Here is a 19,286-nt window from a genome sequence, read left to right as displayed (position 1 = left end):
GTACGCTAACACTAACCCGCGCCCTCACACGCACGCTCCCCCTAAAGCGTTGCCGTACCCTCACCTGGACCCTAAACCATCCCCGTCCCCTAACCCTAACCCTAGACCGAACCCTAACCCTAACCCTTCCCCGAAGCCTGACCCTCACCCGTCCCCTAATCCTAACCCGTACGCTAACACTAACCCGCGCCCTCACACGCACGCTCCCCCTAAAGCATTGCCGTACCCTCACCTGGACCCGAAACCGTCCCCGTCCCCTAACCCTAACCCTAGCCCGAACCCTAACCCTAACCCTTCCCCGAAGCCTGACCCTCACCCGTCCCCTAATCCTAAGCCGTACGCTAACACTAACCCACGCCCTCACACGCACGCTTCCCCTAAAGCGTTGCCGTACCCTCACCTGGACCCGAAACCGTCCCCGTCCCCTAACCCTAACCCGAACCCTGACCCTAACCCTTCCCCGAAGCCTGACCCTCACCCGTCCCCTAATCCTAAGCCATACGCTAACACTAACCCGCGCCCTCACACGCACGCTCCCCCTAAAGCGTTGCCGTACCCTCACCTGGACCCTAAACCGTCCCCGTCCCCTAACCCTAACCCTAGCCCGAACCCTAACCCTAACCCTTCCCCGAAGCCTGACCCTCACCCGTCCCCTAATCCTAAGCCATACGCTAACACTAACGCGCGCCCTCACACGCACGCTCCCCCTAAAGCGTTGCCGTACCCTCACCTGGACCCTAAACCGTCCCCGTCCCCTAACCCTAACCCTAGCCCGAACCCTAACTCTAACCCTTCCCCGAAGCCTGACCCTCACCCGTCCCCTAATCCTAACCCGTACGCTAACACTAACCCGCGCCCTCACACGCACGCTCCCCCTAAAGCGTTGCCGTACCCTCACCTTGATCCGAAACCGTCCCCGTCCCCTAACCCTAGCCCTAGCCCGAACCCTAACCCTAACACTTCCCCGAAGCCTGACCCTCACCTGTCCCCTAATCCTAACCCGTACGCTAACACTAACCCGCGCCCTCACACGCACGCTCCCCCTAAAGCGTTGCCGTACCCTCACCTGGACCCGAAACCGTCCCCGTCCCCTAACCCTAACCCTAGCCCGAACCCTAACCCTAACCCTTCCCCGAAGCCTGACCCTCACCCGTCCCCTAATCCTAACCCGTACGCTAACACTAACCCGCGCCCTCACACGCACGCTCCCCCTAAAGCGTTGCCGTACCCTCACCTGGACCCTAAACCATCCCCGTCCCCTAACCCTAACCCTAGCCCGAACCCTAACCCTAACCATTCCCCGATGCCTGACCCTCACCCGTCCCCTAATCCTAACCCGTACGCTAACACTAACCCGCGTCCTCACACGCACGCTCCCCCTAAAGCGTTGCCGTACCCTCACCTGGACCCTAAACCGTTCCCGTCCCTTAACCCTTACCCTAGCCCGAACCCTAACCCTAACCCTTCCCCGAAGCCTGACCCTCACACGTCCCCTAATCCTAACCCGTACGCTAACACTAACCCGCGCCCTCACACGCACGCTCCCCCTAAAGCGTTGCCGTACCCTCACCGGGACCCTAAACCATCCCCGTCCCCTAACCCTAACCCTAGCCCGAACCCTAACCCTAACCCTTCCCCGAAGCCTGACCCTCACCCGTCCCCTAATCCTAAGCCGTTCGCTAACACTAACCCGCACCCTCACACGCACGCTCACCCTAAATCGTTGCTGTACCCTCACCTGGACCCTAAACCGTCCCCGTCCCCTAACCCTAACCCTAGCCCGAACCCTAACCCTAACCCTTCCCCGAAGCCTGACCCTCACCCGTCCCCTAATCCTAACCCGTACGCTAACACTAACCCGCGCCCTCACATGCACGCTCCCCCTAAAGCGTTGCCGTACCCTCACCTGGACCCTAAACCGTCCCTGTCCCCTAACCCTAACCCTAGCCCGAACCCTAACCCTAACCCTTTCCCGAAGCCTGACCCTCACCCGTACCCTAATCCTAACCCGTACGCTAACACTAACCCGCGCCCTCACACGCACGCTCCCCCTAAAGCGTTGCCGTACCCTCACCTGGACCCTAAACCGTCCCCGTCCCCTAACCCTAACCCTAGCCCGAACCCTAAACCTAACCCTTCCCCGAAGCCTGACCCTCACCCGTCCCCTAATCCTAACCCGTACGCTAACACTAACCCGCGCCCTCACATGCACGCTCCCCCTAAAGCGTTGCCGTACCCTCACCTGGACCCTAAACCGTCCCTGTCCCCTAACCCTAACCCTAGCCCGAACCCTAACCCTAACCCTTTCCCGAAGCCTGACCCTCACCCGTTCCCTAATCCTAACCCGTACGCTAACACTAACCCGCGCCCTCACACGCACGCTCCCCCTAAAGCGTTGCCGTACCCTCACCTGGACCCTAAACCGTCCCCGTTCCCTAACCCTAACCCTAGCCCGAACCCTAACCCTAACCCTTCCCCGAAGCCTGACCCTCACCCGTCCCCTAATCCTAACCCGTACGCTAACACTAACCCGCGCCCTCACACGCACGCTCCCCCTAAAGCGTTGCCGTACCCTCACCTGGACCCGAAACCGTCCCCGTCCCCTAACCCTAACCCTAGCCCGAACCCTGACCCTAACCCTTCCCCGAAGCCTGACCCTCACCCGTCCCCTAATCCTAAGCCATACGCTAACACTAACCCGCACCCTCACACGCACGCTCCCCCTAAAGCGTTGCCGTACCCTCACCTGGACCCTAAACCGTCCCCGTCCCCTAACCCTAACCCTAGCCCGAACCCTAACCCTAACACTTCCCCGAAGCCTGACCCTCACCCGTCCCCTAATCCTAAGCCATACGCTAACACTAACGCGCGCCCTCACACGCATGCTCCCCCTAAAGCGTTGCCGTACCCTCACCTGGACCCTAAACCGTCCCCGTCCCCTAACCCTAACCCTAGCCCGAACCCTAACTCTAACCCTTCCCCGAAGCCTGACCCTCACCCGTCCCCTAATCCTAACCCGTACGCTAACACTAACCCGCGCCCTCACACGCACGCTCCCCCTAAAGCGTCGCCGTACCCTCACCTGGACCCTAAACCGTCCCCGTCCCCTAACCCTAACCCTAGCCCGAACCCTAACCCTAACCCTTCCCCGAAGCCTGACCCTCACCCGTCCGCTAATCCTAACCCGTACGCTAACACTAACCCGCGCCCTCACACGCACGCTCCCCCTAAAGCGTTGCCGTACCCTCACCTGGACCCTAAACCGTCCCCATACCCTTACTCTAACCCTAGCCCGAACCCTAACCCTAACCCTTCCCCGAAGCCTGACCCTCACCCGTCCCCTAATCCTAAGCCGTACGCTACCACTAACCCGCGCCCTCACACGCACGCTCCCCCTAAAGCGTTGCCGTACCCTCACCTGGACCCTAAACCGTCCCCGTCCCCTAACCCTAACCCTAGCCCGAACCCTAACCCTAACCCTTCCCCGAAGCCGGACCCTCACCCGTCTCCTAATCCTAACCCGTACGCTAACACTAACCCGCGCCCTCACACGCACGCTCCCCCTAAAGCGTTGCCGTACCCTCACCTGGACCCTAAACCGTCCCCGTCCCCTAACCCTAACCCTAGCCCGAACCCTAACCCTAACCCTTCCCCGAAGCCTGACCCTCACCCGTCCCCTAATGCTAACCCGTACGCTAACACTAACCCGCGCCCTCACACGCACGCTCCCCCTAAAGCGTTGCCGTACCCTCACCTGGACCCTAAACCGTCCCCGTCCCCTAACCCTAACCCTAGCCCGAACCCTAACCCTAACCCTTCCCCGAAGCCTGACCCTCACCCGTCCCCTAATCCTAAGCCGTACGCTAACACTAACCCGCGCCCTCACACGCACGCTCCCCCTAAAGCGTTGCCGTACCCTCACCTGGACCCTAAACCGTCCCCGTCCCCTAACCCTAACCCTAGCCCGAACCCTAACCCTAACCCTTCCCCGAAGCCTGACCCTCACCCGTCCCCTAATCCTAAGCCGAACGCTAACACTAACCCGCGCCCTCACACGCACGCTCCCCCTAAATCGTTGCCGTACCCTCACCTGGACCCTAAACCGTCCCCGTCCCCTAACCCTAACCCTAGCCCGAACCCTAACCCTAACCCTTCCCCGAAGCCTGACCCTCACCCGTCCCCTAATCCTAAGCCGTTCGCTAACACTAACCCGCACCCTCACACGCACGCTCCCCCTAAAGCGTTGCCGTACCCTCACCTGGACCCTAAACCGTCCCCGTCCCCTAACCCTAACCCTAGCCCGAACCCTAACCCTAACCCTTCCCAGAAGCCTGACCCTCACCCGTCCCCTAATCCTAACCCGTACGCTAACACTAACCCGCGCCCTCACACGCACGCTCCCCCTAAAGCGTTGCCGTACCCTCACCTGGACCCTAAACCGTCCCCGTCCCCTAACCCTAACCCTAGCCCGAACCCTAACCCTAACCCTTTCCCGAAGCCTGACCCTCACCCGTCCCCTAATCCTAAGCCGTACGCTAACACTAACCCGCGCCCTCACACGCACGCTCCCCCTAAAGCGTTGCCGTACCCTCACCTGGACCCGAAACCGTCCCCGTCCCCTAACCCTAACCCTAGCCCGAAACCTAACCCTAACCCTTCCCCGAAGCCTGACCCTCACCCGTCCCCTAATCCTAACCCGTACGCTAACACTAACCCGCGCCCTCACACGCACGCTCCCCCTAAAGCGTTGCCGTACCCTCACCTGGACCCGAAACCGTCCCCGTCCCCTAACCCTAACCCTAGCCCGAAACCTAACCCTAACCCTTCCCCGAAGCCTGACCCTCACCCGTTCCCTAATCCTAAGCCGTTCGCTAACACTAACCCGCGCCCTCACACACACGCTCTCCCTAAAGCGTTGCCGTACCCTCACCTGGACCCTAAACCGTCCCCGTCCCTTAACCCTTACCCTAGCTCGAACCCTAACCCTAACCCTTCCCCGAAGCCTGACCCTCACCCGTCCCCTAATCCTAACCCGTACGCTAACACTAACCCGCGCCCTCACACGCACGCTCCCCCTAAAGCGTTGCCGTACCCTCACCTGGACCCTAAACCGTCCCCGTCCCCTAACCCTAACCCTAGCCCGAACCCTAACCCTAACCCTTCCCCGAAGCCTGACCCTCACCCGTCCCCTAATCCTAACCCGTACGCTAACACTAACCCGCGCCCTCACACCCACGCTCCCCCTAAACCGTTGCCGTACCCTCACCTGGACCCTAAACCGTCCCCGTCTCCTAACCGTAACCCTAGCCCGAACCCTAACCCTAACCCTTCCCCGAAGCCTGACCCTCACCCGTCCCCTAATCCTAACCCGTACGCTAACACTAACCCGCGCCCTCACACGCACGCTCCCCCTAAAGCGTTGCCGTACCCTCACCTGGACCCTAAACCGTCCCCGTCCCCTAACCCTAACCCTAGCCCGAACCCTAACCCTAACCCTTCCCCGAAGCCTGACCCTCACCCGTCCCCTAATCCTAACCCGTACGCTAACACTAACCCGTGCCCTCACACGCACGCTCCCCCTAAAGCGTTGCCGTACCCTCACCTGGACCCTAAACCGTCCCCGGCCCCTAAGCCTAACCCTAGCCCGAACCCTAACCCTAACCCTTCCCCGAAGCCTGACCCTCACCCGTCCCCTAATCCTAACCCGTACGCTAACACTAACCCGCGCCCTCACACGCACGCTCCCCCTAAAGCGTTGCCGTACCCTCACCTGGACCCTAAACCGTCCCCGTCCCCTAACCCTAGCCCGAACCCTAACCCTAACCCTTCCCTGAAGCCTGACCCTCACCCGTCCCCTAATCCTAACCCGTACGCTAACACTAACCCGCGCCCTCACACGCACGCTCCCCCTAAAGCGTTGCCGTACCCTCACCTGGACCCTAAACCGTCCCCGTCCCCTAACCCTAACCCTAGCCCGAACCCTAACCCTAACCCTTCCCCGAAGCCTGACCCTCACCCGTCCCCTAATCCTAACCCGTACGCTAACACTAACCCGCGCCCTCACACGCACGCTCCCCCTAAAGCGTTGCCGTACCCTCACCTGGACCCTAAACCGTCCCCGTCCCCTAACCCTAACCCTAGCCCGAACCCTAACCCTAACCCTTCCCCGAAGCCGGACCCTCACCCGTCCCCTAATCCTAACCCGTACGCTAACACTAACCCGCGCCCTCACACGCACGCTCCCCCTAAAGCGTTGCCGTACCCTCACCTGGACCCTAAACCGTCCCCGTCCCCTAACCCTAACCCTAGCCCGAACCCTAACCCTAACCCTTCCCCGAAGCCTGACCCTCACCCGTCCCCTAATCCTTACCCGTACGCTAACACTAAATCTTACCCTACATGTACGCTATCCCTAAACTGTTGTCGTACCCTAACCTGTACCCTAAACCGTCCCCGTTCCCTAACTGTAACCCTAACCCGAAGCATTACCCTAACACTTACCCTAATCCTAAACGGTACACTAACACTGACCTGTACCCTAACACTTTCGCTCACCCTAAACCATTGTCGCATCCTAAACCATACCCGTTCCCTAATGCTAACCTTAACCCTACCCTAAACCCACTTATTGCACTATAGCTCAGGAAAATTAAAATAACAAGAAACAACCACCGCAAAGTTTAAGGCTGCTCTGTTTACAAGAGCCTCGACTACGGTACAAATTAAATATCCTTGACAGAGAGAAATGGATAAAGAAGTTTTCGTACTTACGTACAATGGAATATCACTCAATAATGAAATCAATGTCGTCAGGCCCGTACAAGCATAATGAATGGATTTAGGTACGATGATTCAAAGGAAATAAGTCACACAGAAAAAGAAACTTATCATAAGATATCACTTATAGAGGGAATGTAAACTTGGCTACACATGAACTGAATTAAAAAACAGAACAGAGTCTCACATTTAGAAAACAAACTTATGCTTTCTTAAGGGGAATGGTGAGTTGGGATGCTGCGTAAAACCAGAGATTGAAATGAGCACAGATACTATTCCATAAGCCAAATATATAATAGACAAGATATACTCCTTGCTCAACGAATTAGACTCAACACCACCTATTCACCGCAGAGGAATATATCTGACAATAAGAATATTAAAACATATGTATCTATATGTCTCTGTAAGAGAATCAAGTGTGTGTAGAGCAGTATACACAGCTGTGAAAAATCAACTAAACCCCATTATTAAAATAAATTTCAAAAACAAAGACAGTGAAGGAGAGAAAGTTCTTAAATAATTCGTTCAGGGCTTGTGATGAAACTTGGATTTACCACATCTACACCCACAGCTGGGTGAGACATAAGGCAGGACATTTGGGGCTGAGAGGATTGGTGAGGTTCGGTGAGCAAATGCAGACCCTTTGAAGTAATACTGTATGCTACCCATTCCCTGGGTCCCAACTCTCCTGGTTTAAGGGATTCTTCCTACAGCTAAAACATGCATGGGAAACCCAGAGGATTGTACACCATGTGATCGGGCAACGTTTCTAAAACCCATCTCATTTTTTGTCCCCTGGTACACGGGTTCGCCATTCCAGACGCTTTACTAAACATCTCCCCACGTGGAGAGTCAGTGCCTTAAAACTCCTGTTTGGCACAGTTAGCAATTTCTGCGGAGGTTGAACGGGAATCGGGAGAACCAATGAGAGACTAGCTGTAGGTGTTTGGACGGTCACATTTCACTCTAATTTCCCACCAGGAAGAGGAATTAACAAAAGGCTCAGCGTGCCGTGATGAAACAAGATTAGGGCCTGAAGCAATCCTGCAGTTCTGCGGCCAGCGCACAAGAAAGCGAGTTGAAGAAAGGACCTCAGGGGCACTGTAATTCATAAACCTGCAGAGTTATAAATGACAGCTATCGTCCAAAAATATATTGAGGTAAGGCTGCGAAGAGGACTTGAAAGCATGGCACAATTGCAGGAAATATATTTCAGGAGGTAGATGGAAACTGCATTTAAAGCATATGAAAAGCGGCAGAACTTTGACAATGATGCACTTGGCCAAAAAGGGCGTATGCGTTTTTTTCCTGAATACATGCAGGAAAAAACGCATATGCTCTTTTTGTCCAAATAAGCAAGCCTGCAACGGAGATCTGCACTACAATGAAGTCTCACTTCCCACCGGTCAAAAGGGCCATCTGAAAAAAGTGTAAAAACCAGAAAGGCAGGACAGGCCATGGAGAACTGGGAGCCTTGTTATGCTGATGGGCGGGATGTAAATTGCCAACAGCCACTCGGGAGAAGTGTATGGTGTTTCCTGAAACCTCTAAAAAACAAAGCTACAGAGCCTAGGTTGCTTCCACTTATGGTCCTATAGCTTAGGAAAATTAAAATCAACAAGACACAGCCACCCCAAAGTTTAGGGCTGCTGTGTTTACAAGAACCTCAACTATGGTACAATTTAAATATCCCAGAAAGAGGAAAAGGGATAAAGAAGTTGTGGTACTTATGTACAATGAAATATCACTCAGCAATGAAATCAATATCATCAGGCCCGTAGGAGCATAATGAGTGAATTTAGGTACGATGATTCTAAGGAAATAAGTCACACAGATAAAGAAACTTATCATAAGATATCACTTATAGAGGGAATGTAAACTTGGCTACACATGAACTGAATTACAAAACAGAACAGAGTCTCACATTTAGAAAACAAACATGTTTGCTTAAGGGGAAAGGTGAGTTGGGGTGCTGCATAAATCCAGAGATTGAAATGAGCACAGATACCGTTCCATAAGCCAAATATGTAATAGACAAGACCTACTCCTTGCTCAGCGAAGTGGACTCAACACCCCCTATTCACCGCAGAGGAATATATCTGACTAGTAAGAATCTTAAAATCTATGTATTTATATGTCTCCGTAAGAGAATCAAGTGTGTGTACAGACGCATAAACACAGCAGTGAAAATTAGCTCAACCCCATTATAAAAATAAACTTCAAAAACAAAACAGAAAGACAGTGAAAGAGAGAGAAATTCTTAAATAATTCGTTCAGGCTTGTGATGAAACCTGGATTTACCACATCTACACCCACAGCTGGGTGAGACATAAGGCTGGACACTTGGGGCTGAGAGAATTGGTGAGATTCGGTGAGCAAATGCAGGCTCTTTGAAGTAGTACTGCGTGCTACCCATTCCATGGGTCCCAACTCTCCAGGTTTAAGGGATTCTTCCTACACCTAAAACATGCGTGGGAAACCCAGAGGATGGTCCACAGTGTGATCGGGCAAGGTTTCTAAAACGCATCTCATTATTCGTCCTCTGGTACTCGGGTTCGCCATTCCAGACGCTTTAGTAACAATCTCCCCACTTGGAGAGTCAGTGCTTGTAACCTCCTGTTTAGCACACTCTGCAATTTCTGCGGAGGATGAACGGGAATAGGGAGAACCAATGAGAGACTAGCTGTAGTTGTTTGGACGGGCACATTTCACTCTAACTTCCCACCAAGAAGAAGAATTAACCAAAGGCTCAGCGTGCCACGCTGGAACCAGATTAGGGCCTGAAGCAATCCTGCCGTTTTGCGTCCAGCTCACAAAAAAGCGAGTTGGAAAAAGGAGCTCAGGGTCACTGCAATTCACAAACTTGCAGAGTTATAAAGGACAACTATCGTCCAAAAATATATTGAGGTAAGGCTGTGAAGAGGACTTGAAAGCAAGGCACAATTGCAGGAAACAGATTTCAGGAGGTAGATTGGAATTGCATTTAAAGCACATGAAAAGCGGCAGAACTTCGACAATGATGCACTTGGCCAAAAAATGCATATGCGTTTTTTCCTGAATATATCCAGGAAAAAACGCATACGGCCATTTTTGCCAACCAAGGAAGCGTGCAATGGAAATCCGCACTACAATGAAGTCTCACTTCCCACCGGTTAAATGGGCCATCTGAAAAAAGTGTAAAATCCAGAAAGGCAGGACAGGCCATGGAGAACTGGGAGCCTTGTTATGCTGATGGGCGGGATGTAAATGGCCAACAGCCACTCTGGAGAAGTGTATGGTGTTTCCTGAAACATCTAAAAAACAAAGCTACAGAGACTCGGGCACTTCCACTTATGGTCCTATAGCTTAGGGAAATTAAAATAAAAAAGACACAGCCACCCCAAAGTTTAGGGTTGCTGTGTTTACAAGAACCTCGACAACGGAACAACTTAAATATCCCAGAAAGAGAAAAATGGATAAAGAAGTTGTGGTACTTACATACAATGGAATATCACTCCGCAATGAAATCAATGTCATCAGGCCCGTAGCAGCATAATGAGTGGATTTAGGTTCGATGATTCTGAGTGAAATAAGTCACACAGAAAAAGAAACTAGTCATAAGATAACACTTATAGAGGGAATGTAAACTTGGCTACACATGAACTGAATTACAAAACAGAACAGAGTCTCACATTTAGAAAACCAACTTATGCTTGCTTAAGGGGAAAGGTGAGTTGGGGTGCTGCATAAATCCAGAGATTGAAATGAGCACAGATACCGTTCCATAAGCCAGTAATAGACAAGATATACTCCTTGTTCAACGAAGTGGACTCAACACCCCCTATTCACCGCAGAGGAATATATCTGAGTAGTAAGAATCTTAAAACCTATGTATTTATATGTCTCCGTAAGAGAATCAAGTGTGCATCGAGCGGCATAAACACAGCAGTGCAAATCAGCTAAACCCCATTATAAAAATAAATTTCAAAATCAAAACACAAAGACAGTGAAAGAGAGAGAAATTCTTAAATAACTCGTTCAGGCTTGTGATGAAACCTGGATTTACCACATCTACACCCACAGCTGAGTGAGGCATAAGGCTGGACACTTGGGGCTGTGAGGATTGGTGAGGTCGGTGAGCAAATGCAGACCCTTTGAAGTAGTACTGCGTGCTACCCATTCCATGGGTCCCAACCCTCCAGGTTTAAGGGATTCTTCCTACAGCTAAAACATGCGTGGGAAACCCAGAGGATGGTCCACAGTGTGATCGGGCAAGGTTTCTAAAACGCATCTCATTATTCGTCCTCTGGTACTCGGGTTCGCCATTCCAGACGCTTTACTAACAATCTCCCCACTTGGAGAGTCAGTGCTTGTAACCTCCTGTTTGGCACATCGTTTGGCAGCGATGCACTTGGCCAAAAAGGGCGTATACGTTTTTTCCTGAGTATATTCAGGATAAAATGCATACACACTTTTTGGCCCACCAAGCAAGCGGGAAATTCAAATCTGCACTACAAAGAAGTCTCATCCTAACACGTACACTATCCCTATCCCGCTACCATACCCTAACCTGTACCTGAGACCGTACCCGTTCCCTAACCCTAACCCTTACCCTAAGCTGTACACGAACACTAACCCATACGCTAACATGTACCCTAACAGTAACACATAGCCATACACTAAATTTTATCCTAACCCTACCCCGTATCCTAACCCTTTCCCTAAACCGTACCATAACCCGTATCCTAATCCTAACCCATCCCCTAACACTAACCCATAACCTAACCCGTACCCTAATCCTAACCCATACACTAACACGTACCCTAACCTTAACCCGTTGTCATACCCTAACCTGCAACCTAATCTGTACCCATTCCCTAACCCTAACCCTTACACTATCCCGTACCATAATCCTAACCTGTACACTAACACTAAACCGTACCCTAACACTTACCCTACTCCTAACCCGTGGTCATACCCTAAACTGTACCCCAAACCATACCCGTCCCCTAACCCTAACTCTAAACCTTACCCTAAACCGTACCCTAATCCTAACCCGTACACTAACACTAAACTGTACCCTAACACGTACCCTAACCCTAACCCTTTGTTGTTCCCTATCCTGTACCCTAAACTCTACCCCTTCCTTAACACTAAACCTAACCCTAACCCGTACCTAACACTAACCCATACACTAAACCTAACCATAACCCTGAACATAAACCGTACCTGAATCCTAACCCATACCCTAACACTAACCCATACCTTAACCCGTACCCTAACACTAAACCATAGCCATACCCTAAACTGTACCCTAACACTAACCCGTACCATAACCATAACCCTAAACCATACTCTAAACCATACAATAATCCTAACCTGTACCCTAACCCTAAATCTTACCCTAAACCCTAATCCTTACCCTTAGCTTAATTTTGTTTTTTTGTATTTAAAAAAATATTTTCTTGGGTTAAAACAAACTAGCAGAACAACAAAATAGAGGGCTTCGCTGGTGGTGCGGTGGTTAGAATCTGCCTGCTAATGCAGGGGACACAGGTTCGAGCCCTGGTCTGGGAGGATCCCACATGCCATGGAGCAACTAGGCCCATAAGCCACAACCAGTGAGCCCTCGCATCTGGAGCCTGTGCTCTGCAACAAGAGAGGCCGCAATAGTGAGAGGCCTGCGCACCGAGATCAAGAGTGGCCCCCCACTTGCCACAACTAGAGAAAGCCCTCACACGGAAACTCAGACCCAACACAACAAAAATAAATAAATAAATAATAAACTCCTACCCCCCCCCAAAAAAAGAACAACAAAATAAAACAGAAAGTAACCTGAGTGTCCCTCAAAAAGCTAAGTCTGAAATAGTTGGTACTTCTGTTCTATGGAATGTTATGTAGCCTATAAAAAGTGTGAGAGCTAAATCTGTTTTTCTACAGTGAGAAGCATGATATTCCAGATGTATAGAACACCTGGATAAAATGAGAAATCTACACATTATGCTGGTCGTTTCAGTAAATGGGAAAGGATGGCAAGTGGTAAAATATTATCTTTTCCTTTAATTTTTTAAATTTCACTTGTTACAAAGAACTTCAATTATAATTGTACTTTAAAAAAGTAACAATGGAAATTTAAAAGAAAAAATATATATTGTGTGTTCAGTTACGTTTCATAGAATTATGAAATGCTCCACCCTCTGGCCATTACCTGAAAAAACAGCTTTAAAACCTATGCTAATTGTCACTTCATATGAACAAGTCCTGCAGGGCTGTAAAGGAAACCTGCCTTCATCATGTCTTGCGGGAGGTAAAGGCCAAAGTATTTCAAAATGTGGCACATATTTCAAGAAAACCATTTGAAGAACTAAGCTGTAATAACCGTTTGAAAAATAAAAGGACATGCCTGAAAGCTCAGTTTCAAAGGATTATGAGACACATGCAAATCCAACCACACAGAGGTATCAGCTCACACCATTCAGAATAACCATCAGGAAAGAAACTACAAACGATCAATGCTGAAGAGGTTGTGGAGAAATGCATACCCTTAATTTGAAGTGGGACGTAACCTGGTAAGAGTCACTAATGGGAACAGGGTGGAGGTGCCTTTAAAAGGTAAATATTGAGCTATTATATGATCCAGCAGGCCCACTCCTGGGCCTATAACATAAGAAGACAGAATTGGAAAGACACAGGCAGGCAAATCTGCACTGCAGCAGTATTACAATAGCCAAGACATGGAAGCAACCAAAAGTCCATCAACAGATGAGTGGACAAAGAGGAACTGTTACATGTAGAGATGGAATATTAGCTCGGGAAAAAAGTGAAACAATGCCATTTGCAGCACCATAGATGAGTCTAGAGGTAACCATGCAACTTGTAGTAAGTGAGAAAGCGAAAGACACCTAACGTATATCACTTATAGGTGTTACCTGAAAATTGATAACAATGAAGATATTTCCACAGAGAAAGGCAATCACAGATTCATTGAACAAACTTATGGTTCCCCAAATCGAAAGGTGTGAGGATTGGATACATTACGATATTGGGGTTAACATAGATATAGAAACACATGTGAAATATATAATCACCAAAGACCTACGGAATACCAAGAGAAGACTACTCAACATTGTGTCATAACCTACCTGGGAAAAGGTTCTGAAGAAGAATAGATATATGTATGTGTGTGAAAGAACCACATCTTGCACACCTAGAACAAAAAAAAAAAACATTGTAATCAAATTTGCTGCGATAAAAAATAAAAATTAAATTAAAAATATGAACAAGAAATAATGAGACATAAACTGAAAGGAATTTTTCCTGGCACATCCCATTCTAATTTTCAACCTAGAACAGGACTTCCATTAAGGCTCTGTTGCCCTGGTAACCAGATTTGGTAAAGGAGAAATGCTGCCGCCTTGTGACTGTTTCACACAACAGCAGCTTTAAACCAAGAGGTAATGGTCACTTAATATTCAAAATATGTGCAGCACTGTAAAGGACACCGGGCCTCAAAAATGTCCTGGGGTCGTAATCGACCAGAAAATTCAAAAGACGTCAACATTTCAAGAAGACAATGTCAAGAGGCATATTTTACGCACATTTTGTCTTTTCTTTTTTTTCTCTTTAAAATAAAAGGGAATTGAAAAATGCGCAACATCAGCAATGAATAAAGCCATGCAAATCCAATTACAGAAATGTTCACCTCACAGCCGTCAGAATGTTCTTCAGCAAAAAGTCTACAAAGAATAAATGCTGAAGGGGTTTCAGAGAACTGTGTACCCTCCAGCTGCTGGGGGGGATGTAAACTGGTAACAGCCAGTAGTGAGAACATAATGGAGGTGCGTTTAAGGGTAAAAATTGAGCTACCATGTGATCTGGTAGGTCCTTTGATGTGCCTATCACCTGAGCAGAGCAGAATGGAAAAGACACAGACTGGCAATCCTGCACTGCAGGAATATTTAACATAGCCAAGACTTGGAAGAAACCAAAATGTCCATCAACAGAAAAATGCACAAAGAGGAAGTGGTCCATGTAAACAATGGAATATAAGCCATGGAAAACAATGAAACAGTGCCGTTTGCACCACCATATAAGGACCTAGAGATAATCACTCAAATTAAAGAAAGAAAGTGAAAGACAGATATCCTATGACATCACTTCTAGGTGTTACCTAAAAGTTGATACTCATGAACTTATTTCCAAGAGAAGGAAAAGCATGGATTAAGAAAAAAAAATTATGTTTAACCAATGGAAAAGTGTAAGGAATGTGTGAATTAGGATATGAGGGTTAACAGACATGTACTAATACATATGAAATATATAATCACAAAATACCTATGGAATACCAAGAGAGGTCTAGGCAACACTCTGTAATAACCTACATGGTAAAGAATGCAAAGATAAATGACAGATACATTGATATAATGAACGAGATTCTGTACACCTAGGAGAAACAAAATATTTTTATCAAGTTTGCTCTGATAATTAATAAAAATTAAATTTATAAAACAAACAAGAAGTAAGGAGATATAAGCTCTTGGGGATGTGCTCTGGCACATTCCACTCTAATTTGCAGCCTACTAACACGATTTCCAGGAAGGCTCTGCTGCCCAAAAACCCAGAGTTGGAAATGTAGAAATTCTGCTGCCTTGTGGCCGTTTTCCGCAAGAGCGGCGTTAAGCCCACAGCTAATGTTCTCTTAACATTCACAAGGACTCAGGGCTGCAAAGGACACCTGCCCTAAACAACTGTGCTGAGGTAGGGAATGGACAATAAAATTCAAAACTGGCAAATTTTTCAAGACGATAGTATGAAGAGGTAAGTTTGACTCACTCTCTTGTTTAAAAAAAGGAAAATGGGTGAAAGCTCAACCTCAGGAATTATTAGACTCATGCAAATCTAATGTACAAAAAGGTTTCAACTCACACCAGTCGACTGACCATCAGCAAAAGGTCTACAAACAATAAATTCTGAAGGGGTTTTAGAGAACTGTGTACCCTCTAGCTGCTGGTGAGATGTAACGTGGTAAGAGCCAATAATGAGAACAGAAAGGAGCTACGATTAAAAGTAAAAGTTGAGGTACCATTCGATGCAGCAGTCACACCACTGGGCCTCTCACCTGAGAAGACCAGAATCGAGAAGACGCGGGCTGCAAAAGCTGCACTGCAGCCTTATTCACAATAGCCAAGACAGTGAAGCCACCAAAATGTCCATCAACAGATGTATGGATGAAGAAGAAGTGGTCCACGTTCACAATAGAATATTAGCCATGGAAAACAATGAAACACTGCTATTTGAGGTGCCATAGATGAGCTTGGAGATAATCACAGAATATGAGGTAAGTCAGAAAGCAAAAGACCTATATCCTATGATATCACTTATAGGCGTTATCTAATAACTAACACAAATGAACATATTTCCACAGAGAAAGACACTCACAGACTTAGAAATTAAGTATGCTTATCTAAAAGGAAAGGTGGGCAGAATGGATAAATTAAGATTAACGTTACCATACGTATACAAATACATATAATAAACATATATCAAAAAGACGGACCATATAGCAAGGGAGGTCTATGGAACACTGTAATATTTTACATGGGAAGAGGATCTGAACATGAATAGACATATATATTGTACAAATGAACCAGATTGTGTACATCTGGACAAACAATATCTAATCATTACCCCGATTAAATAAATTTTAAAAACCAAGATGTAATGAGACATAAACTTATGGGCGTTCCTCCTGGCACATTCCATTCTAACTTAAAACCTAGGACCACGACTTCCAGAAAGGCTCTGCTGCCCTAGTACCCAGATTTGGGAAAGGACAAATGCTGCCTCCTTGTGGCCGTTTCCCACAACAGCAGCTTTAAACCCAGTGCTAATGGTCACTAAATATTCACCAAACTTGCAGTTCTGTAATGACATCTGCCCTCCAAAAAAATCCTGGGGTCGAATATCCACCAAAAATTCAAAAGAGGGCAACCTTCCAAGAAGACAGCTTCAAGAGATAGATTGTACTCACACTTGATTTTTAACAGAAAGGAAAAAGGCGTGGAAAATGATGAATTTTAGGAATTTTTAAAGTCATGCAAACCCAAATTACAAAAACCTATCAGGTCACAACAGTCAGATTGGCCATTAGCAAAAATGCTGCAAACTATAAATGCTGAAGGGATTGTGGAGAAGTTCGTACCCTCGGCTCTAAGGGAGACATGGTAAGAGCCACTAATGAAAACACAATGGAGGTGCTTTGAAAAGGTAAACATTGAGCTACTAGTCAATCAGTCATACCCACTGCTGGGACTATCACCTGAGAAAATGAGAATCAAAAAGTCACAAGCTGGCAATCTTGCACTCCAGCAATATTTAATATAGCCAACACTTGGAAGCAACGAAAATGTCCCTCAACAGAGCAATGCACCAAGAAGTGGTCCATATACAAAATGGAATATTATTCCGATAAAAATATAAATTAAATTAAAAAAACAAACAAAAGTAAGGAGACATCAGCCTTTGGGGGTTTATCCGGGCACATTCCACTCTAATTTATAACCGAGGAAGACCACCGGCCGGAAGCTCTGTTTCCCTAGTACCAGCATGGGGAACAAAGAAAGGCTGCCGCAATCTGGCCGTTACCTGCAAAAGCAGCTTTAAAGCCTGTGCTAATGGTCACTTCATGTGAACAAGTACTGCAGGGCTGTAAATGAAACCTGCCCTCAAAATGTTTTGAGGGAGGTAATGGCCAATAAATTTCAAAATGTAACACATACTTTAGAAAACACTTTGAAGAGCTAAGCTGTAATCACAGTTTGAAAAATAAAAAGGACATGACTTAAAGCTCAATTTCAAAGGATTATGAGTCATATGCAAATTCAACCACAAAGAGGTATCAGCTCACACCAGTCAGAATATCCATCAGCAAGAAAACTACAAACAATAAATGCTGAAGCCATAAAAAGAAACGAAATTGAGCTATTTGTAATGAGGTGGATAGACCTAGAGTCTGTCATACACAGTGAAGTAAGTCAGAAAGAGAGAGACAAATACCGTATGCTAACACATATACCTGGAATTTAAGGGAAAAAAATGTCATGAAGAACCTAGGGGTAAAACAGGAATAAAGACAGAGATCTACTAGAGAATGGACTTGAGGATATGGGGAGGGGGAAGGGTAAGCTGTGACAAAGGGAGAGAGAGGCATGGACATATATACACTACCAAACGTAAGGTAGATAGCTAGTGGGAAGCAGCAGCATGGCACAGGGAGATCAGCTCGGTGCTTTGTGACCGCCTGGAGGGGAGGGAGGGTGGGAGGGAGGGAGACGCAAGAGGGAAGTGATATGGGAACATATGTATATGTATAACTGATTCATTTTGTTGTAAAGCACAAGCTAGCACACCATTGTAAAGCAATTATACTTCAATAAAGATATTAAAAATAAATAAATAAATAAATGCTGAAGGTGTTGTGGAGAAATGCATACCCTCAACTTTAAGTGGGATGTAACCTGGAAAGAGCCAATAATGAGCACAGAATCGTGGTGCATTTAAACGGTAAACCCCGAGATACCATATGATACAGGATGCCCACTCCTGGGCCTATAACATAAGAAGATAGAATTGTAAAGACACAGGCAGGCAAATGTGCAGTGCAGCAGTATTACAATAGCCAAGACATGGAGGCAACCAAAAAGTCCATCAACAGGTGAGTGGACAAAGAAGAACTGGTACATGTACAGATGGAATATTATCTAGGGAAAAAAATGAAACAATGCCATTTGCAGCACCGTAGATGATTCTAGAGGTAATCAGGCAAATTGTACTAAGTCAGACAGCAAAAGACACATATCCTATAATATCACTTATAGGTGTTAGCTAAAAATTGATACCAATGAAGATATTTCCACAGAGAAAGGCAATCACAGATTCATTAAACAAAGTTATGGTTCACCAAATGGAAAGGTGTGAGGACTGGATACATTAGGATATTGGGGTTAACATAGATATAGAAACACATGTGAAATATATAATCACCAAAGACCTATGGAATACCAAGAGAAGACTACTCAACATTGTGTCACAAGCTACATGAGAAAACGATCTGAAGAAGTATAGATACATGTATATGTGTAAAAGAACAACATCTTACACACCTAGAACAAACAAAACATTTTAATCAAATTTGCTCTGATAAAAAATAAACATTAAAAAAAGAACAAGAAAAAAAAGAGAGAAAAAAAGGGGAAAAAAAGAACGAGAAGTAATGAGACATACACTTAAGGGGCTTTTTGCTGGCACATTGCATTCTAATTTACAACCAGAACACGACTTCCATTAAAGCTCTGTCATCACTAATAAAGCAGCTTTATAAGCAATGTTGAAGGTAGCTTAAAAGAATTCTCACTAATTATTGACAGTAACAAGAAAACAAACAAAAGTAAAAATCTCACGGCAAAAAGTATACATAGAGTAAGGGTAGTAGATCAAACACTTATTAAACTTCTGTAAAGAATAAAAGA

Source organism: Stenella coeruleoalba, assembly GCF_951394435.1.
Source record: "Stenella coeruleoalba genome assembly, contig: scaffold_65, whole genome shotgun sequence".
Taxonomy (NCBI): domain Eukaryota; kingdom Metazoa; phylum Chordata; class Mammalia; order Artiodactyla; family Delphinidae; genus Stenella; species Stenella coeruleoalba.
This window is presented reverse-complemented; position numbering follows the sequence as displayed.